This window comes from Sus scrofa, chromosome 9, assembly GCF_054392235.1.
Source record: "Sus scrofa isolate SSC_HxYL_T2T_F1_AM1 chromosome 9, Sscrofa_HxYL_maternal_Yorkshire_Landrace_v2.0, whole genome shotgun sequence".
In the NCBI taxonomy this organism is placed as follows: domain Eukaryota; kingdom Metazoa; phylum Chordata; class Mammalia; order Artiodactyla; family Suidae; genus Sus; species Sus scrofa.
Genome location: NC_139391.1, coordinates 24899658 through 24923175, shown reverse-complemented (window position 1 = coordinate 24923175; position 23518 = coordinate 24899658). Strand labels below are relative to the sequence as shown.

The following is a 23518-nucleotide window of genomic DNA, read 5'->3' as shown; positions in this document are numbered from 1 at the left end:
TTATTTCTTCTCAATCTAATCACCAAAGAAATCCATTTTGTTTGGCTAATATCACTAGATTATTTAAGTAACATCAATATATTGGAGGAATTCACGTCAGTATTGGAGGAAAACCTTTCTCACCCGCTCTTGGGGCCAAATTTCATAAAGTAATAAATAAAATAAGTTGATTTAAATTGGGTATCCAAGCATACACCTTTCCTTCACTTAGGGCTCATGAGACAAACTGATAAATAGTGCAGCACACATCACATGCCTCGAGTAGCAGCCATAAAGGAAAATATCATTAAAGGGATCTCCATCTCCAATAAAATACATCCTACGTTTCTACCAAAGAGCCTCCATAAATCACCAGTGCCGAAGAAAATAAGGTTTAATCATTTTTTTCAATAAACCTCAGTTGGCTTCCAACCGTACAAATTCCACAGTGATGTGCAACTGAGTTTGAAATTGTGTTTCTTTAACCAAAGGTAAGTTGTTGTTGTTGTTTTCCCCCAGAGATAACAGGCATCTGATATTCCCGTTTCAATTACTTTAAGTTGGTAAGTTTGAGAAACATAACTTTAAGATCTATATGCTTTTGTGATAGTTATTACTGCTGAGATTCTTTTGCCTGTAGCTCAATTCATATCTGAATTCTGAACAGAAATGGAAAATTTCCTCTAAACACAAATAAAGCAAGAGGTGTGATTGATGATGTCTCTCAACATGCATTTCCTCATGCTAGAATAACTGATCAATCAGTGTAAATGTTACTTCTTGTTTAAATAGTCTCTAACTTTCCTCACTCTGACTGCTCAAGTGCGCTGTAATTATTAATTGGTAAAAATGCAGCCTGTTCGATTAAAATCTCCTTATCTTGGGATAAGAATTACAACTGCTATTCCCAAAGTTTACAGAAATCACTGAAAACAGTGACTACACATCCCGCACATCTTTTCCTTGGTAAATAAAAAAGTTTAAATGAATAGAAAGAAACATCATGGAGTCAAAAGTTTGTGGTTGTTTTTTTCCCTTGAAGACACATAGACAGTCCATGAAGGGCCAGAAGATTGCCAAGATTATTTTTCCTTCAGATATTCAAAAAAAAATCAGAGCGATCTAACAGGATAAGCTACAAAAGTCAAGCAAAAACTCTCATTCCAATCTTCCCTCAAGAGCCAATTAGTTGACCGCCTTAGAAATAGAACAATGCATCTTTTCTTTGCAGCAGCAAATTACAGAGCCCTTACCTTTTAGTCAGAGTAAGTGACAGATAACCAGCATAATAAACTCAGCAGGCATGCCTGCAACGCACATTTCTCAGTGGACTCCTTCTGCAGCCCCCAAAGAACTGTGTGGAAAACTCCAGGCCGCCGCTCCATCCTTCACTGTCTGGGATCCCCTCCCGCTACCAGGGTAACAAGAAAGGGCCCAACTAAGCAGCGATCGGAGTTTCTTAAAGACCTTTGTCCTGCAAAAAGAGAAGGGAAAAGAGCAAAGGGTGGGAAGAGGGGGAAAAGAGAGAGGAACAGACAAATCACGTTCAGGAAGGTGAAGTGGTGTTTGCAACAAACTAAATGCAGAGCAACCAGCTTTTTAAGTTTGAATGACTCTGCCTGCAAGCTCCTCAAAGAATCTACTTCTTATCCCTGCCTCTTTGGGTGGGTGGGTGTGTGTGTGTGTGTGTGTGTGTGAGAGAGAGAGAGAGAGAGAGAGAGAGAAAGAGAGAGAGAGAGAGAGAGCGCGAGCGAGCCTGCTAGACAGTGCATGCCAATGCCTGGATGCCTGGGCAGGGAAGAGGAGCCCACTGAAGGGATTGGGGGGGAGGGGAGGGGAGAGAGCTAGGATGTGACCCACATATGGAATGAGCCTTAGAACAATGAGGCCAGGACAGCCAAACTAGGGCACTCTGGGGCAGCAGTTTTCAAAACAAGGCTTCACAGCTTCGCAGGGGTGGGGGTGGGGGGAAAACATAACACAAAACAAGCTAATTGAACTAAGCAACTGGATACAAAAAGAGCTGTGGCCAAATCACCCGCAACTGAGACATCGGGGGCTCCTGGATTTCATTTTCCTGCAGCCGGTGGGTGATTTCCCCACCGCACTAGAAAGCTTTCAGTCCCGCGGGTGTCGCATTCCAGAGGACCCAATTAACACCATACTTGGCTAGCTCCCTGGTATGATCAATATGAAATAAGCTGCCTTTTAGCATCTCCATAAAATAAAACAGCCCGGAAACTGGGTCTGCTGCTTTTTTAATGTTCTCTGTAGAGTGACAGCCAAAATGGGGGCAGTGCGAGGGGTGAGGGTTACACACGTCTGAGACATTAGGTAAGGACAGAAAGGGATGATGACCTGGGTGCATATATTTATGAACCTTAACTCCGAGTTTTGTAGTCAATGAAATCATCTCGGCTGTATCCCCAGGTCTTTGACAGCCAGCAGGCTGTTGAACATGTGAGGTTTCCTGAGCTTTAACTCACAGGGGCTCTAATGACTGCTGGGTTCTTCAGGGCAGAATTCTGGTGTTTTGGCAAATGATCCTTTCAGATAAAACTCTAGAGATCCTGATTTGGTTCCTCAATGACAGTCAGTCATAGCGATCTTCCTTTAAAATGCTATTTTCTCTGGTTCTGAGTCCATTTGATGAGCAAACCACTGAATTTTTTTTTTCAAAACCCGGAGATAAAACATCAAAAACAACATTGCTCCATGCAAGTATTTAATGTTGACTTAAAAAATACGCCCAATCTGGGAGTTTCCATCATGGGGGAGCGGAAATGAATCTGACAGTGTCCATGAGCATTCATGTTCGATTCCTGGCCTGGCTCAGTGGGTTGGGGATCTGGCACTGCCATGAGCTGTGGTCAGGGTTACAGAGGCGCCTCGGATCCTGCATTGCTGTGGCTTTAGCGTAGCTCTGATTCAACCCCTTGCCTGGGAACTTCTATATGCTTTGGGTCTGGCCCTAAAAAGCAAAAAAAAAAAGCAAAAAAAAAAATTTTGCACAACCTAAAAGAGAGTTAAGTTTTATTTGGGGCAAAATGAGGACTAGAGCCTGGGAGGCAGCATTTCAGAGAGTTCTGAAATACCGCTCCAAGGAGGCAAGGTCAGTATGTGGTGATTTTGGTGAACGGGGTGTACATGCAACCAAGCCCGCATTTTTGCAGAAGGTCGCTGTTAGTCTCCTGAAGGTTACTGCGAGTCACAGGAATGGATGTTACCATGAAGGATTTTCGTGCTTTTCTAGATATGAGGAGATGCAAGAATTGGGCTCATAAAATCTTTTTTTTTTTTTTTTGGTTTCTTTGCCTTTTCTAGGGCCGCTCCCAAGGCATGTGGAGGTTCCCAGGCGAGGGGTCGAATCGGAGCTGTAGCCACAGCAAAAGGGGATCCGAACTACATCTGCAACCTATACCACAGCTCACAGCAACGCCGGATCCTTAACCCACTGAGCAAGGCCAGGGATCGAACCTGCAACCTCATGGTTCCTAGTCGGATTCGTTAACCACTGAGCCACAACGGGAACTCCAAGGATTCATAAAATCTTATGAAAACATCTAACTATCTGAAGACCTGTTCTGCCAGTTTCCCCAGAACACAGAGTGCCTCCCGCCTGATCTCCACCCTGAGCTCTTTCAGGGGGTGTTTGAGGGTCAGCAGGTGCAGTGGCTCAGGATTCAATCACTCTAGAGGCAGATGGCAAGTGCCAATCTCCAGCTCACACATTCAAAAAGGAACATCCTCAAATGAGGGGCCCATCCCATCCACTCCACAGCAATGCAGGATCCAAGCCATGTCTGTGACCTACAGCACAGCTCACGGCAACGTCAGATCCTTAACCCACTGAGCGAGGCCAGGGATCGAACCTGCTGAGGCACAACGGGAACACCCCACAATATTTTCCTTAGAGTGCAACTATTTTAATTTGTGATTTCAAATCACATCTACACTTTGTCATCTGCTTATTTTGGAAGCACAGAATTTCAACCAATCTGTGAGCGAAAGAGACAGTAGCAAAACTTTCTGAAAATTCACACACACATAGACTGTAAAAGTCCAGAGATAGAAGGAAACTTCTGAATGAGTGCTTTGTCTCTTATGTGGTAATTTTAATCTTCCAATTTTTCAGAAGTGACCAGAGAAATAAAATGTCTTTGGTAAATTCAGGGCTAGAATAGCTAGGGTTACACCCAGGGGAAAAAAAATTATTCTGATAAAATTACTAAAGATCCACTTTCCATAAGCATAAACCCAACTTAAAACGTCCCAGAGAAAGAAGTCATTAGTTTCTGTTGTGTTACAAAAAGTCTGATATAGTTACATCATAGACTATGGAAACCTGTGTGTAAAAAATTTTTAGACAATGACACAAACTGAGGAGGGAAACAGAATTAGGAAGTGACAGGAATGAGGTCCTGTCCAGACCAGCTCCAAATTTCATGCTCCTTGGCTTGATCCTGCATTTTACTTAGCACAGATTTCTGCATAGGAATAATCGGCCTCTTCTTGTGAGGTCTGGTACTTTTAAATCTAGGCTATGAGCTTATCTGGGAGATAGGATCACGTGGGATGAGCTGGGGGCAGGGCTGGGGGTGGAGGTCGAGGTTGCAAGTGTGAGCTGCAACTTCAAGTCCATCCGAGCCAAATGATGATTTTTTTTTATTTCTACTATTCTTTTTTAAATTTTTATTATTTTTTGGCAGGGGGGGTGGAGTTTATGGCCACACCTGCAACATGTTATGTTTCCAGGCTAGGGGATGAATCAGAGCTGCAGCTGCCAGTCTACACCACAGCCACAGCAATGGGAAATCCAAGCCACATCTGGGACCTACACCACAGCTCATGGCAACACCAGATCCTTAACTCACTGCGAGAGGCCAGGAATCAAACCTGCATCCTCATGGATACTAGTCGGGTTTCGTTACCATTAAGCCACGATGGAAACTCCAGGTAACTTTTCTTACAAATGTCTATTAAGCAAACTTAGCCAATGTGTTCCATTTATGGCCTGTCTCAGTTCCAGAGCTGCATTCAACAATTCACACTGCATGTGGTTGCCATGCCTGGGTTGGTCTGACCCTTTTAAAAAATCACTCCTGCCCAGGATATGCACCTGCCCTGCCAAAAGCACCAGAGGATGCCAATATTCCACGCCTCACCTCTGCTGACCTCTTCCTGCCCTCGCCTCATCTCCATGCCTGTGCTATACTGAGGACCTGTCTCGACTTACCCCTTCCAGGTCTACAAAAGATCTAGAGTCTCTGGATCCAAGTTTGAAGGTCTCCTCTTAACTTGCATTCTTCAAATAACCCCCTTCCACTTAACACAGGACAGACCTCCTCTTTCCACCCTAGTGTGTCCTGATCAAACAAGACACGAGCCTTATCTGTGCCCCTTCAGGTTTACAAACAACTGAGACACAACCACAGAGCTGGTTTAACATCCTAGCGATCCGACCAAACTTTCAGTCGCACAAACTGCATGAACAAAAACACACTCAGCCAAGAGAAAATTCTGTGACAGCAAGGGTGGATGTTCATTCTAGAAAGAGATGACGATGCTGTTACTAAGACCAGGGCCCTCTCTCACCCAGTGGACCAGTTCTCCCAGTTCCTTCTCCCAGCACCTGTCAAGGGGAGGTAGAGCCCATGAGGTCTGGGCATATATCCGCCCACCAGGAAGAACAAGAAGGGGAAAAGGAGCAATACCCTGAATCCATCGCTCCCCAGAGAAATCACTCTGGAACTGACAACCAGGCCCAGGAGGAAGCCCGATGTATTGGGCAGGAAGACAGCTGAGAGGGCCGCAAAGATGCTATCAAGCCCGCTTCTCAGGCAGCTGTACTGAGGGGCTCACTCACTCCTCAAGCTGGCGTGCCTTGGAGGACCAGAAAACCACTGGAGAGGCTTCAGGGGGGAAATGTCTTCTGAGGAAAAGGTTAGAGAGTGGCTTGAAAACCACACCACCTACCTCCCTTACTTTCCAGGTACATATGTCCATACTCTACACATGCCCTTTAAAATCTCTAGATGCAAACTACGACATTTAGAATGGATGAGCAATGAGATCCTACTGCACAGCACAGGGACCTCTTGTCCAGACTCTTGGGATAGGACATGATGGAAGATAATAGGAGAAAAAGATGTACATATATGTATGACTGGGTCGCTTTGCTGTGGAGCAGAAATTGGCGCAATATTGTAAACTGATTAGATTTTCATTTTAAAAATAATCATCATTTTTTAAAATCTCTAGAACACCAAACAGAGTATGTCGTCAAACCTCATGGGCTTCCCGTTGAAATCTTTATATAACCATACGACTGTTAAGATAGGCTCCTCTATTTATTATATCATTGGATTCTAAAACCCTCTAAATTATGTTTTAATAGGCTGTCAAAACCTTCTCTAGGTTCGCAACCCCAGGTGCTAAATTTTCATCCAAAATGAAACATTTATGTGATGATGTAAATCCAACCCACTCCCTGTTACGATACCATGGTTACTCTGACTAGCCATCCCAAGCTACCAGTGCTTCATAAAAGAAAAAAAAGAAAAAAAAAAATTAAAAGCTAGTTCAGCACCTAAGCTCCTTTCCTGGAACTTTGAGCTAAACAATGCATTTCCTGTTCTTTTTTTTTTTTTTTTTTTTTTTTTTTGTCTGTCTTTTTAGAGCCACGCCCACACCATAGGGAGGTTCCCAGGTCTAATCAGAGCTGTAGCTGCCAGCCTATGCCAGAGCCACAGGAACATCAGATCCGAGCCACAGCTCATGGCAATGCTGCATCCTTAACTCACCGAGCCAGGCCAGGGATCAAACCCGCAACCTCATGGCTCCTAGTCAGATTCGTTTCCGCTGCACCACAATGGGAACTCCACGTTCTTAAATCCATTTTTATCGCCAGAATTTCAAAGGTCATCCGGATTCTATAAAAGCAAACATGGAAGCAGTGACAACCACTTGGTTCAAACGGCAGGACTCGATTCTTCAAATCCTAAGGTGATCAGAACTGTTATCCCTTTAACAGTTACATCAGTACAACATCCACATGGCACTTGTAAGAGCTAGAAAATTAAATATGCTGGAGTTCCCGTCGTGGCGCAGTGGTTAACGAATCCGACTAGGAACCATGAGGTTGTGGGTTCAATCCCTGGCCTTGCTCAGTGGGTTAAGGATCCGGCGTTGCCGTGAGCTGTGCCGTGAGCTGTCGCAGACGCGGCTCGGATCCCGCGTTGCTGTGGCTCTGGCGTAGGCTGGTCGCTACGGCTCCGATTCGACCCCTAGCCTGGGAACCTCCATATGCCGCGGGAACAGCCCAAAGAAATAGCAAAAAGACCAAAAAAAAAAAAAAAAAAGAAAGAAAATTAAATATGCTCAGGGAGTTCCCATCGTGGATCAGCGGACATGAATCTGACTAGTATCTATGAGGACACAGGTTCAGTCCCTGGTCTCGCTCAGTGGGTTAAGGATCCCACGCAGTCATGAGCTGTGGTGTAGGTTGCAGACACGGCTCCAATTTGGCATTGCTGTGGCTGTGGATAGGCCGGCAGCGGCAGCTCCGATTCCATCCCTAGCCCGGGAACTTGCATATGCTGCTGGCGTGGCCCTAAAAAGGCCGAAAAAAAAGAAAACTAAATACTCTCAGATGTGAACCTTTGGAAGATACTCACCATATCCCACCACATGGGCTGGTGCAAGAGACGGAGCTCTCTATTTGGACAAACGGTTAAATAGCCCCGTTACCATTTAGTGGAGAGAGGCAAAATGGAAGAGAAAACATACATCAAAAGAGGATTTAAAAAAAACAAAAAAACCAAAAAGTACCAAGGGACCAATCCTAGTTTTAAAATAAAATTTTACCTACATATTTATAAATAAATTCTTCAGAAAACTGATTTCCTCTTAAAGGGGAATCTGTGCATTAAGACTCAGCACTAACTTAAGATGCTACAGGGCCTTTCAATCCTTCTCATCAGTTCACATCGACTAGGCATCCGCGGACACAGCGCACTCTGGTAGCAGCTAAACCTCTCTGACCCCAACTGCAAACACGCCAGTGAGGCTGGGCACCCTGGTGACTCACCACCTATTTTTCCACAAGTACTCATTCCATTCATTAGCGCTGCACTAAAATAGAAGGTGACAAAGCTTGAATCTGTGCTTATTTCCATAGTTGTTATTAAGTAACTACCGTTTTGGTGAATAAAATTAAGCGAAACCCACATACATGAAGTGACTTCTTTCCTTTCCTCAAAATCTTATGAATATAACACTGCCAGAAAATTAATCAACACCACGCAATGGCTAAATGATTACTAAAAGGGCGATTATAATAATAAATTCCAACATGAAACTATTTCTCATTCAAAACAGGTGTATGAGTTCTGTGTGGATTTCCCTGCCAGCATGAGGAAAACATGTTGATAAATGTAGAGACTGCTTGGCAATGCAATGCCTTCTCTGCTGCTGTAGAGGTTAGAGAATATGGTGATTTCTTCCAATGGGTATTAGCAATTTTTTCTTCTTTTCCCTAAATTAAATTCAAGGTACATATAAAATGGTGCCAAGCCTGAAAGAAGGAAAAAAAAAAAAAAAACTTAGGAAATGAAACAACCTTAACAAGAGAAAAGGTTAGGTAGATAATCACAATTTACATCTACACAATAAACTGCCACTTTTTCAGCTGACTAAGGCCGCTCGAGTTCATTACGTAGCCAGGTTACAGACAGAAGCCATTTTTTTTCCCCTTAGAATTTCGGTTTCTGTGACATGAAACCACCAGGAGGTTTGGATGTTATCCAATGAGATTTGAAAACTTCACAGCGAAATACTTCCATCTTTTGTTAGACAATCTCTAGCACTCAAGCTAATGATCACCAAGGAGAAACCAGGCAACCATGGTCTCTTATGGTGGAGATGGCTACGGTCTGTATGTACCGCTGACTCTTGATCACCAGGGGTTTGAACGGCATGGGTCCACTTACACAAGGATTGTATATTCAATGGTGAATACTGCAGAACTGCAGGGTCTGAGGTTGGCTGAATCCACAGATGCAGAATCATGGATACAAAGGGCCGACTATAAGGACTATAAGTTATACAAAATATTGACAGCGAGAGTGGCAGCTCCCCTTGCCTCTGCATTGTTCAAGGGTCAACTGTGTGTGTGTGTGTGTGTGCGCGCGCAGGCTTGTGCATGCATGTGTATCTCCATCCCCAAAGCAGAGACTACAGGGGTTAACACCCTGACATTGCACTAGGAATTTCAGTGGGATTCTAGGAGGTTCTCTACAGCTAGGCTGTACAGTGAATGATTCAAGGCTTCCACGGGCTCTTTGCAAAGAGGTGAGGGATTTTGTAGATATTTGTGCCTAAAGCTTACCCTAAAACACACATGCACACACACACACAAACACACACACACACACACACACACACACACACATACTCTAGACCTAATATGAGGCACACAAAGATGATCCAGTTATGATATCTGGCCCTTCAAGCATTGTGCTCCCCTGCTTGCCTGTAATAACTGTGCAGTAAATCATAAGCTCACTTGGAACCGAGAAATAATAGTCACAGTTCAATTGACTGTTCTGAGCCCCAAGACTGAGAAACTGTAGGTATAACTTGCCCACAGGAGAGGGATGTTGGACTTTCCATCCAGCAAAGGGATTTCCACACCCTTGACCCATCGCCCACTTCCAGCCTGCATAGAAGAGGGGGGTTAAAGTAAGAGTGACTGGTGGGCAGAGAGCTGTGGGCTCACCAGGGGGGCATTCTGTGCCTACTCTAGGGTCTGCATTGTGGGAGGAGAAGCAGATTCTACAGGGGGAGGGAGCGCGGTGCTCCCACAGCCACCTCCAGCCACGTGAGGCGGGAGGACCCTGCACTCAGGACCTTCAAGTGGTTGGAATCCCAAGATTTCACAGTCACCGGCTTCTCCACCAAACCTCTCTCAACTTTGTCCTTCAACTCCATGTCCTTATTCCCTTTGAAGCAGTCAGCAGTCATTAACGGAAGAAGAAGAAGAAGAAAAACAACTCACTGTCTTTCCTCTCAAATGTAACTCCTACTTCGGGGTGGGCCAGCTGACGTGGTGGGGACAAACAGCTGAGAAAAGACAAAGGAGACCAGGAGCCAAACCCTGACCCTGGGATGCCAGTCCCCAAAAGGATATGAGTGGAGGGTCTGGGTCTCTGTGACTCAGAAAGAACTCAGTTTCCGAGCAGCACCTGCTGAAGAAAACTCATGGAAGGTCAGCAGCACAGAGTCAAAGGTGGCAAAAGAAAAAAAATGCCATCCTGGTGCCTTTATCATCAAGGCGCCCGGAAAACTCAAACCAGCCTAGAGAGAGAAGAAATCACTATGAAAATCTGTAAAGAGCTCTTTTTTTTTTTTTTTTTTTTTTTTTTTGGTCTTTTTTAGGGCCTCACCTGAGGCATTTGGAAATTCCCAGGCTAGGGGTCAAATCAGAGCTGCAGCTGCTGGCTTACACCACAGCTCACGGCTATGCCGGATCCTTAACCCACTGAGCGAGGCCAGGGATCGAACCTGCAACCACATGTATGCTAGTCAAGATTTTTTTCCGCTGAGCCACAACAGGAACTTCTCATTTTTAAATTTAGGAAAAACTATGGTAGACCAGAAACAGAAACTGGGTAAAAAGGGAACTAATTGTCTTTCACGTATAAGACAAATAAGTACGGAAGGCTTGCCGTGGGTCAGGCACTGTTCTGGGCACTGTTCTAGATGACTCAGGTGTTCGAAAAAATCCAACAGTGAACAGGACACACACGATTCCCACTCTTATTACAGAACTGATGGTTAGTAATAACCAACAACAAGCAACTAAGAACAAGGACCTACTGTACAACACAGGAAACTATACTCAATATCTTGTCAAAACCTATAATAGAAAAGAAGCTGAAAAAGAATAGGAATGTCTATATATAACTGGATCAACTTGGCTGTACACCTGAAACTACCACAACATTGCAAATCAGCTGTACTTCCATTTAAAAATATCTATTAAGAAATAATTTCAGGAGTTCCCGTCGTGGCGCAGTGGTTAACGAATCCGACTAGGAACCATGAGGTTGCGGGTTCGGTCCCTGCCCTTGCTCAGTGGGTTAACGATCCGGCGTTGCCGTGAGCTGTGGTGTAGATTGCAGACGCGGCTCAGATCCCGCGTTGCTGTGGCTCTGGCGTAGGCCGGTGGCTACAGCTCTGATTAGACCCCTAGCCTGGGAACCTCCATATGCCGCGGGAGCGGCCCAAGAAATAGCAACAACAACAACAACAACAACAACAAAAAAAAAGAAAGAAATAATTTCACATGGCGATGAAGACAACACACCTTGACAAAGTGGTAAAGAGAAATGGGGGTGAAGAGAAGGGGTTATTTTAGACAAGGTGGTCAGCGAAGGCCGCTCTGAGACTGGGTCATCGATGCCGAGATCTGGGGCACAGGTATTCTAGACAGGAACAGCCATGGCGAAGGCCTTGCCGGGACAGCCAGCCTGCAGGCCTGGAAGCTTTCATCAGGCTCCCAGTCTTTAAAAAAGTGAAAAAGACAAAGCCATTGCCTTGGAAGGCCCCGTGGTGTAGTGGGGAGCACAGACTCACTGACACAATAAGTGCACCCTAAACTCTTACCTGAACCCCAATGGGAGGAATCCAGGAAAATTTCTAAAACTGACCTTCAGCCATGACCTTCAAGAGTTGGATTTGCTGCCAGACTTGTTAAAAAGAACACTCGGGGCCCAGGGAACGGAATGAGCGAAGGACTGGTGGCGTGAAAGTGGAGGCAGGCCTCTGAAGGACATCTGGACCCTGTAGAAATTACTCCTCTGACATTTAATCACTTGATCATATGGATTTGTTTCATGGCTTCCCCCCTTATGAGAATGAACCTTCTCAGACAACAGCAAACTCACTCCTTCTGAATCGTTATAGTCTAGCCCAGGGCCTGGCATGGAGAGTCCTGTAAATGCCTTTGAATGTGTGGGATGAAGAGTCAAAAGGTTACTGACCCTTTGGGAAGGTTGGAGGGGGAAGGCTGGAAAGAGGTGGGCTTCTTTCCATAGGCACAGGGGCCATCAAGGCTTCTGCAAGTCACCAGAACCCTTAAGGATGACAAAAGTGAGCTTAACCTACCAGTGAACCCAAAGTCTAGTTTGGGAGGGCTGACAGGTGCGGCTGATACTGTTCAAGTGAAGATACAGTTTTTTGTTTCCTTCACTGAAGAGACATATATTAATTGTAGTGCGTTTCAAGACATGAAACACGGTTTTAAAAGCTTAATACTCCTTTCTACTAAAGGTTTCCTGCTGTGATTGTCAAATATGTCTTCACCCCTTCCCTGTGACTCACCTTTCTGCCATTACCCGGCTCTACATTGAGTAACTCAATCCATATGTATTCACTGTCTTCCTACTCTGTGCACAGCAAAGGAGTACTGCATGGATACCCCAGCCTTCACTCCTTGGAATCATAAAGTAGCCCCAATGGGCTTCGAATAGAGGAAGAAAGTTTAGGGCACTTTTATTCCTACTGTACTTGACTGCCTGGTCCAACCCTTTCATCTCGTAGTAAAGAGCTAGTCCTTGGAGTTCCCACTGTGGCTCAGCAGGCTAAGAACCCAACACAGTCTCCATGGGCATGCAGGTTTGATCCCTGGTTTTGCTCAGCGGGTTAAGGATTTGGCATTGCCGCAAGGTGTGATGAGGCCTGCAATTACAGCTTCAATTCAACCCATAGCCTGGGAACTTCCATATGCCACAGGTGCAGCTATAAAAAGAAAAAATCTGGTCCAACCCAGGTATCTAGGTTGGCTCCTGGAAGAGCTCATCAGAGACCATACCTTGTCCTTCGTCGGTATTTGAAGGATGCCTAACATAAGGGCTCCGCACTTCCAAAGCTCAATGCACTCCTTCAGATTGATTAATCCATCCCTCACCCCACCATTGTAAATACTCGCATTACTGTCTCTGTACCCAAGGGTTCCTCTCCCATCTCTACTCCCTCGTCAGACCTCAGCCAGATGTCAGGGCATTATGCTTATGGAAGCTCTGAAGCCCTCAAGAGCCAGCACCCCATGGTGTAGCTCTGTTCACCAGCAAGAACTTTGACATGGCAACAGATGCGACATTTGGCCAGCCAGAAATAACACAGATGTGGCCACACATCTTTGAGCACACAAGGCACTAAGATTAGCTAAATGTCTGAATTTCAACACAAATGAAGCAGAGATGGGGGAAGTCCCGCTGACAAAATCGATCCATTCCTTCAAGAGACCCATCCCAGTTATGGAACGGTACCAGGGAGCTCCTCCCACAGGTTCAGATGCAAACTGGACACCTTGAGTTTGCCAAACTCACTCACACCTAGACAAGCTCAAAACATTCTACTGTGCTAGGATGGAAAGTTGAAGTTCTTTAGTCTGCGTAGGACTGTGTGGGTTAGAGATGAAAATTACAGTTAACCTAATGACTATCTTTAATAGTAGGATGGATTATCATGAGAAAGATAATACAAGGTAGCTGTCCAGGGCAAAGCTGTCGAACCCACAAATCAAAGCGTGAGACTTCAGCAAGTATGATGAATGTCCTTTCTGCCATACTTCAGTTTTTAATTCAAGCTACTTGCTAATGATCTAATAGCACTTCATTTCACAAAACACCGGTTTGGAAATTAGAAGGTTAAGACACATACAGGAGACGTCACAGTACACAGAGAAACCAGAAACCCATCAACAGAGAAGGAAACAATTACTCTCTGAAGAAACGGGACCCATGGGGAAAGGACTGCATATTCCAAGTACACCAACCAATGAAGAACTTCTCCAACAGTTCCGACATTGCCATTTACCACGCGCAGAATCATTTCCTTAAGCAGAATGCATTTATCTCTCCAAGACAGAAAACCATAATTAATTAAAGTTAAAATGAAGAACTTAAAGATTTGCTACATTATTAGATCCCTTTGAAAGAGTTAAATGTTCCCCTTCTCAGATCTCCTCTCTTCCTGTGCTTCAAGATAAGTACTGGGAGATTTATGTGCCATGAATTTCCAATTACCCATCTCCACCAGCTGGGCTGTCAATCACCACTTGTCTTATCCTGGATGTCTTCACCACCCCCACTTCCTTGTTGTGCACACAGAAACAAGCTTATTCTTCCAAAAAAGAGCTTACCACCAAGCAGGCGAATGCTGGGGTTTTTTATGTCCAGCTTCTGCTAGACAGAATTTCTGAATCAAATTACTGCCATCTCATCATTCCAACATATTCAAATAAAACCAGAGTTGCCATAGACTGTGAACAATTTAAGATTTCAAAGGCGAATTTATATCGTGCATCTTCCCAGTGTCCACTGAAGCAGAATTGATGAGCTCTCAAGAGCCACCCCTCCCCCACCGTTGACATCTGGAAGCAGGTGGGAGAATTCTAAATGATAACTGAAAGCACTTAGACACCACCAGAGCACAGAAAACAGCGCATCTGCAAATGCATGCTTACCTAATAGGTGTGAATTGGGAGGGGACAATATAAATGATGAAAGCTCTCCACTGCCTTTGACCATGGGTTTTTGTCTGAAGGATGGACATCAAAAAAAAAAAAAAAAAAAATTAAGGTATCAAAATTTCTTAAAAGGATTCTAGGAGATCTGAATATCAGTGTTGCCATTGAAATACCTGAAAACTAAATGACAACTGTCATGCAATGGTCAGGATTATAGTGGTGAGTCTTGACAGTACAGATTAATTTCTTATAATTGTGCCCCAAAGGTGTATCCATTCAACCAACCGACACTGAGTACTTACTATGTAAAAGGCTTAGATGTTAAGAGAGATACAAAAAGTAACTAATACAAGGCCTTCCCCCTAAGAACCCGGAGGAATATGTGAATAAATAATTTTAATAAAAAAATGTCATAAAAATGTAGTCAGTGAAATACTATGAGAATTCAGAAGAGGCAAGATCTTGCATCTGGTTGGAGGACAGAAATTCAAGGGCAACTTCACGGAAGAGAGGACTTTACCAACAATGAACCAAATCCAATCAAGAGCAGTATAGCACTGTGGCCCATCTTCTAGTTCTTGGGTTCCTCCTCTTCCTCCTCTCATACTTTGCTCTGCTTGTTTCTAGAGGTCAGGGCAGCAGCGAGGTAACTAAAATTCAAGCTCTCATTTTGTTGCTTATTTGAAGCATGGGTAATGCTGATGTATGGAGAGGTTTTGATTGCTAAAATGAAATCTAGGAACCACTTAATACTCGCTGCTCTGGGTCCCTGAGTGATCTAAATAATACAGGAGGCACATTCACATCTAGCAAAGAAATCAGTCCTTCTTTCCAGGTTCTGAGCCTGGAGACTGCTAGGCTGTCGAGACTGCCATGATACTGGGCAGCCTGTACAATGGAGTGAGCCTTCGCTCCCCATCTTGGCAAAGAGGGAAGTCATTGATGAGATGGAAAAGGCACTTCAACCTCTAGCTCAGCTCCATTGCATTCTGGGCTTCAAAACATCTATTAAATATTTCATCCATTTATTCCACTGATGGTCAAAAACCCATAAAAACAGATGGGCCATGACAAGTTGGACCTGATATGGACTAGGTCCATAGAAACTTCCAGAACTTGCTTTCCACTGCTAGGTCATCAGAGAGATGGTGGTAAACAGCATTGGCAGTGCTATCATTGACACGCAGAGCCCAAAGTTTATGGTTGACCTGTATACGAGATACAGTTAACCTTGAGAGCCAGTGTCTACAGTGACCCTCCCTCTGTAGCCATAGAACGAAGGGCTTGCTCTTTGCTCACAATCTCATTTAACCATTAAAAATTCTTAAATGCATGTATTGTTCTACCATTTCCCAGAGGTTGAATTAAGCCATGAAAACAGAAAGTAGATCCTCCAGACCCAAAACTTTTAAGAATAAAATCCAGGATGTGAATTCTGCTATTTCCAATTTCAAAGCCTGTGATTTTAACTATGTGTTCTTAGCCACATCTCTGTAATGCTACCCAGAGATCCTGTGGGAATTAGAGGTGGAATTGCCAATTTCTAACCTAGGGGAAGCTGTCAAGAATATGGGTCTAAGAGTTCCCATTGTGGCTCAGCAGAAACGAATCTGACTAGCATCCATGAGGACGCAGTAATATTTTATTTTATTTTATTTTATTTTATTTTATTTTATTTTATTTTATTTTATTTTATTTTATTTTTTGGTTTTTGGCAAAAAAAGCCAAAAAATAAAATAAAATAAAACAAAACAAAATAAAAGAAAACAAAATAAGGTTGGTCTAGACCTGGAAAAGCTGTCTCAACTATATTTCTACACGCTGGGTTTGGTTGTGACCACTGAACCCGGAGAAGCCCCTAAGTGGTCTCTTTCCTCTAACTCCTCATGTCTTGTCTCAGCGCCCCATGTACCAGGAGCAGCTGCACATGATCGACCATCCACCCAGCAGAAACCTGCTAGAGACTGAAAGCGACCTGCTCAGACAGGAATTCTCCACCTCCCTGGAACCTCATGCCCGGGTGCCACCCCAGAGACTGTGGGTCTGGAGCAGGACCTAGATGTTCAAAATATCCCAGGTGTGCCCCCAAGAATTGTTGTGTTAAAGGAAATAAAGGGTTGGAGGCCTCTTCTTCTTTCCACAAGAGTTTTAAGGCCTCTTCTTTGCTCAAGAGAGCAGCCGATTCCATCTCACACGTTTGTGGCAGCACATGAATACATAGATTAGATATAAAGATATATCCCTCCCCATCTCAAGAAGAGAACACTTTTCCAATTGTAGCCAAAAATTTAAAGAGAAGGGAGAGAAAGGCAACAAAGGAAAAAGTTTTCAGAAAATTAAAATATGTTTTTATTTTTGTCTTCTTTTTTGGCCACCCCTCAGCACATGGAGTTCTCAGGCCAGGAATCAGATATGAGCTGCAGTTTCAACCTGCGCTGAAGCTGTGAGAACACTGGAGCCTTAACCGACAGTGCCAGGCCAGGGATCAACCCTGTGTCCTGGTGCTAAAGACACACAACCAGGCCAGGGATCAAATCTGCGTCCTGGTGCTAAACACACCACTGATTCTACTGCGCTACAGCAGGAACTCCAAAAATATGTTTTTAAATTAAACATAAAATCAATGATCATCATGGGATTCTTTTATTGTTTCAACTGAGAGGATGTGTTTTTTGACCCTGCATCCATAATTCAGTGAAAGAATTGGATACAGACATTGCCCAGGCCAGGATGGTAAACACGCAGTCTGTAAGGCACTACTTCCCTCTGCCTGCACACCGCCCACAGTGCCCCCCACCAATCCAGCGAAGCCTCTGGCAGAGCTAAAAGCAGCCTCACACACACTTAACATGCGTGCTCCTAGCAGCCTCTGTGAACCAAGTTTGTGTCTGAACTGCCCAATCTTCCATCCCCGTGTTAGGCTAGACACACCTCCAGGTGAAGAATGATCTCATTCTGCCTTATACCCACTAGTTCCACCCAGAAGAGTTTATGACAGGTAGTAAATGCTCAGTAAGTGCAAGTTGAATGAGTACATGAGGCAGCAACATGGGAACTGCGTTTGATAGAAAATCTCCAGCACTCTGATGTCCTGCTCGTAGCAAGCAGAGATTTCAAGTTTGCTCCTGATGAGGGGATCACAAAGACCTTGAGAGAAGAAGCCCTGCCTATGGCCACTGAACAAAGCGAGCAAACTACACCAGAGAGATCAATAGGGATTGACAGCGATTACGCAGCTCGGCAACATCTTTCAACTATCTGCTGAAAACGACAAGACTTAGAGGAGGGAAGCAGGGAGGAGGACATGCCTGGAATCAACATCATGACAACGGCCTGACTCCAGGCTCTGCAGGGTATTTTATTTTTAGTTCATTTTCAAAAACAAACAAACAAACAAACAGGGGTGGGGATAGGGTAAAGGATTTGCATGGCTTACAAAATCTTACATAATCCAGCAAGATGATTTAAACAGAACTATATACGTAAGAAAGGGCACAAAGAAGTTCATTTTTAGTGCAAGAGGTAGACAGCAACAGAGAGTAACCCTCGACTGCTGTCTCCTCTTCGGCCTGATACCCACGTGTCTCTCAAGGTGTCAGTCCCATGTCACTTCCCCTTGGATGCCCTCTCTGATGTACAGTCCTACGTGGGCTCACACTTCATTCCACTACAGCATGAAGGGCACTGGCTTATGGATCTGCCTCTATCCCTCAGACGCCTTAGCAGTACAATAGCCGTGGGGACCTAACACTGTTGGCTGGATAGTGCTGTGGACAGAATACTGCACCCCCTCAAATTCATATACGGCAGCCTCAACCCCAGTATGGCTGTATTTGGAGATAGTGCCTCTAAATAAATGATTAAGGTCAAATGAGGTCATATGGATGGGGCCCAGATGTGACAGAGTCAGTGCCCTTTTAGGAAGACATGCCAGAGGCACCAGATAAAGCTCGCTCTCTCTCTCTCTGTGTCTATCTCTCTGTCTCTCTGTCTGTCCCTCTCTCCCATTTGCGCCCCATGTGCACTCACCAAAGAGGGACCTGTGAGGAGAAATCGAGAAGTCAGGAATATGGCCCTCGCCAGAAACTAAATAGGCTGAAATCTAGATCTTGGATTTCTACCCTCCAGAACTGTGAGAAAACAAATTTCTGTGGCTTTAATCACCAGGTCTGTGGTATCCTGTTCCAGAAGCCTGAGGTGATGAAAACAACAAAAACTGAAGTACTTCATATAATATGGTGGAAAAGGCACCTTTTTTTTTTTTTGTTTTAGGGCCGCACCTGTGGCATATGGAAGTTTCCAGTCTACAGGGGTCCAATCGGAGCTGCACTTGCCAGCCTAAAGCACAGCCACAGCAACGTGGGATCCAAGCTCCAAGCCTGGTCTGCGACGTACATCACAGCTCACAGGCAACACCAGATCCCTGACCCACCCACATCCTCAGGAATACTAGTGGGATTCATTTCCGCTGCACCACAGTGGGAACTCCCAAAGGCACTTAATTTGAAATCTGGATCTCTATCCAACTATGTGTTTGAAGGTAAGTGACTTTAGCCTAATATTTTGTTTCCTTCTCTCTAATATAGACAAGATAAAACCTACTTTATCTATTCTTAGTGACACTAGAAAGATACGAGAACCCCTCCCTAATTAAAGAGCTTTATAAATGCAAGGCTGCGCAGCATTATTTTACAAACAGGGCTGGGGTCCTTTCCTACATGCTCCAGCAATCGGTCTCCAGGGGCCACGGGCTCTGAAAGCGCTCTGGATCCTCTCCTAGAGAACTCTCCTCCCCCCGCAGCCATTATTTTCTCATTGCTCAATTAAGAAGCCAATGGCTAATAAATTAACTAAAAGGGTATGTACTGTATATTCAAATTGGAAAAAGAAAAAAACTACAGAAAATCTGAGGCTCAACTCCACAATGGTAACTGCTTATAATAAGGTCAGGTGGTTACAGGCATGATTATAATTTTCTTCTTTATATCATGTACATTCTCTACGTCTGCAACAAATGATTGAATTACTTTTGAATTAAGAGAAAGAAAGAAAAAAAAAAAAAAGCAGGGCGAAGGCTATTGACTTTTCTAAAGAATAGACTGATTCCCTTTCCCAGCAAGCTCACCCACTGCCCGCCTCCCTCCCCCAGAGGAGAGAAGAGAGCTCCATGGAGAGGGTGGAAGGCTTCACCTCTCTGCCAGGGCCCCACTCCCCTCTCTGCCTTCCAGGGCCACCCTTTTTCAGGAAACCAGAGAGGTCCTGGGAGCGCACCCATCACTGTTCCCAAATTGCTCTTCTCCATCAGCTCAGGTCACTGAGAGCTGATTTTATCCCCAAATGTTCCAGAAGTCCAACTCATCCTTCTGGCTTTTTTTTTTTTTTTTTTTTTAATCTTTTCAGGGCCACACCGCAGCTTTTGGAGGCTCCCAGGCTAGGGGTCAAATCGGAGCTGCAGCTGCTGGCCTACGCCACAGCTCACAGCAATGCTGGATCCTTAACCCGCTGAGTGAGGCCAGGGATCAAACCCATGTAGTTATGGATACTAGTCAGATTCCTTATCACTGAGTCATGATGGAAACTCATCATCCTGCCCTTCTTAAAACACCTCTGCTTTCAGAGTTTGGTAGAAAACGCCAGCTCTTGCCCAAAGCAGACATCTAGCCCACTGCCAGGTACACAGAAGGCTCTCAATAAATATCAGTTCTTTTCCTTGCGACTGGGCCACACCTAAACCCCCCTTTGAGATAAAAGTGTCATTTCACGTGCATAGAAATGTGCTCTACACAGCGCAGTCTAAAACTTCTCGTACAGTCACAGAGATAGGCAGTGGCAGAAACTGCATTTGCTTAATAAACACAGTGGCATCTCCATTCTGTGGTTTAAAACAACACATGCTAATTTTCTGCAAGACAGAAGGCGAGTGTCACACAAATTAAATTTCCTCATAGACAAAAGCAGCTGTCTCACCTCACTTCCATCCCCATGGTCATGTTCAACAGCTCCAGCTTTGAAACTACCGCTGGAGGTATGTTTAAATTGGAAGGAAAATACAGATCTGGACATCTGGATTCATTAAAAAATAACCTATTCCCTTCTCTCCCTAAGGATAATAATGATAAACTCACACTTAATGTAGTCACACACTTAGGCTACACACTTAGCATAATTTTTTTAAAAAAAAATTCTTCTTTTTATCATTAATATAAGAATATGTTTAACCAACAGGCTATGTCTTGATTAGAGACCATCAATATCCATCAATAAATATACTTGTTTGGATTTCAGATCCATGGTGAAGTTTTGCCTTGGAACAGGTAAGAGCGATTAAAAGATGGACCAAACTTTCCACTGCTGGCATCCACATGTACAAGTCCTACTGAAGTTAACATTGTGCTTCAGGGAATAAACTGCAACTATAAAAGCAAATCATGGAGTTCCCGTCGTGGCACAGCGGAAACAAATCCGACTAGGAACCATGAGGTTGTGGGTTTGATCCCTGGCCTCGCTCAGTGGGTTAAGGATCTGGCGTTGCCATGAGCCGTGGTGTAGGTCGCAGACGTGGCTCGGATTCCGTGTTGCTGTGGCTCTGGTGTAGGTCGGCAGCTACAGCTCCACTTAGATCCCAAGCCTGGGAACCTCCATATGCCATGGTTGTGGCCCTAGAAAAGGCAAAAAAAAAAAAAAAAAAAAAAAAAAAAGATAAAATAAAATAAAATAAAAGCAAATCACGACACTGCTAACCATCCTACTGAAAAAAATCACTGCAAAAATTGCACTTCAGGTGTATTCTTGTTCCTAGGCTGAGTCTTCACGTGCAAGTAGAGTTCACCGTCCAGAGGGATGTGGAGGGGCCATTTCACAGGAGAGGGAGCCAAGCACACAAAAGGCCAGGGTGAAGAAGCATACAGTACACTGAAGAACCTGCATATTTTCTCTGCCGACTCAAGCACATGCAATAAGTGATACAGGGTCTTTCAAACCCATTTCAGCTCTGAATTCTGGCTAGGCGATCAGAGTAGGTCCTGGGCCTTTTGCTGTGGCTCAGACCTGAGAAAGCAGAAATACCTTTTGGCCATCAGAGCAGGACGTACATTTAGACCAAAATGCTTTGTCTAGAGAGAGGCCGGAGGCAGGCACTGTCTCTCTGGCCAGCAGAGTTACAGACTCGGAGCGCCTCTTCCCAGCTGAGTTTCCAGTGAGCTCACTTTCTCCCCTCCCCAGCCTGAAGCCCAGAGCTGAGCCCAGAAGCCGAGGGTCTGGACGGGAGATGGGCCCAGCCCTTGAGGAATGGATCCACGCTGGCCTGCCCTCCTTCCCCTTTCCCACAGGACCTGATCTCATGAATGTGAGTATCAGGCTCCAGGGCAGAAGCACCTGCCTGGTGAGAAAGGAAAGACCTACCCAGGGAATTCCTGGGGAGTCAGTCCTTTTGACAAGAGCAGAGCGGTTCACACGTCTCCTGACTTGGCCACCTGCTCACCTTTGAACTTGACAGGTGGCTTAAGCTCTTTAAACCTTATGTCCTCATCTGCAAAATGAACAACAACCAAAAAATGCCCACCTACCTCAGAGACAAAGAGAGAGAGAAAGATAAGGAGAGAGAGAGAGAGAGTGTATAATAAAAAGCATTTAGCAGAGTATAATGCAGAGTAAAGGGTTAGTAAGGGTTAAATGTTGTTCCTATGGCGGGTCCCTTTAAAAGGACAGCTATGGGGCGTCTGGTTTCTCATATATCTTTGCAAGTCCTCCAAGCCTTTCAAGCACATGTTTATAATATCACCACCATACTTATGTGAAAAGTCCCTGACTGGTGAGACAAGAGAAGCCACATTGGTTGTTGGAAGGCGGCTGGTGTGCAGCGCTAAAGAAGGCACTATCTAAACAAAATCCATTCCTTCTGTTGTGAGCTTGGAATATCTCTTATTAAATATTAACACCACAGAAAACAGAACTTTTGAGCCATGAAAAAAAGCAGATTCTGCTGGAAAGCATTCATTCATGTATTCCAGGCACTGATGGCTTATTACAGATCAGGCACCATTAAGGAGCTAGTGATACAGGCCCAGACCAAAAGCAGGTGATAATCTTTGCCCCAGAGGGGTTTACATACGAGTGGAAGGGGCTGGGAGAGAAATGAAGAAAATAACTAAATATATGATGCTAGGAACTGCGGACAGAAAGAAGACAGGAAAGGGAGAGAGGTAGCCTGGCGGTAGGGAACAATTCTCAACAGGGCATTCAGGGAAGCTGTGACCGAGAGGGACCCCTGAATAAGTCAAGGATGTGGGGGAGCCAGCTACGAAGATATGCAGGGGAGAGGAGGCCGGGCTGAAGATGCAGCCCAAGGAAAGGTCCCCAGGTGGGAGCAGACCTGCTCTTCTGGAGGGACAGAAGTGAGGACCCTGAGGCACGAATGGGGAAAACAAATTCAGAGAGAAACAGGGACCTATTCTGTGGCGTCTTCGCCAAGGGGACTCAGAGCCGGACAGGAAGCCGTTGGTGTTTTGGGCAGGGGAGAGAGATGCTCTGATGAAGGCTTGGCAACATGACTGAGCTGAGGTGTGGAAAAAGGACCACACCACAGAAGGGGAGAAGTCAGGAGATCCGTCAAGAGGCTGTTGCAATAATCTAAGAAGGAGATAACAGTGATTTGAACGGAGGTGGGAGCAATGAAAAGTGGTCAGATTCTGGAGCTATTTAACTTTTAGAATAAATATGTTTAATAGAGAAATACACAACTTGTAAATACGATTTATAGGTTTCTATTAACATTGATAATATATATCATGATTGACATATACACATACAGACGTACATATGCATGTATGTACATATCATGGAGCCTCCAAGCTGGAAGGATGACACAGCCACCACTCCCGAGGAAGACGGCAGGAGAAGCAAGTGTGTGGGGAAAAGGGCTGCAGATTCATACTGGACCTGTGAAGTTTCAGATCCCTTTAAAAATCCCATTTGGGTGTTGAGTGAACCACTGAATATTAGAGGCCA

The 23518-nt window shown here is 44.6% G+C and overlaps 1 protein-coding gene across 7 annotated transcripts in view; it reads right to left on the bottom strand.

Moving 5' to 3' along the window:
• The window catches only part of FAT3 (FAT atypical cadherin 3), a 706846-nt gene that overhangs the window by 606683 nt on the left and 76645 nt on the right, over positions 1–23518 (bottom strand). Inside the window, exon 1 of one of the 7 annotated variants that reach the window (XM_084975653.1) lies at positions 1233–1414. The exons of the other annotated variants lie outside the window; for them this stretch is intronic. The gene's annotated coding sequence lies outside the window, so the exon portion shown is untranslated. Of the gene's footprint in view, positions 1–1232; positions 1415–23518 lie in introns of those variants that run through there. 7 annotated transcript variants of the gene reach the window in all.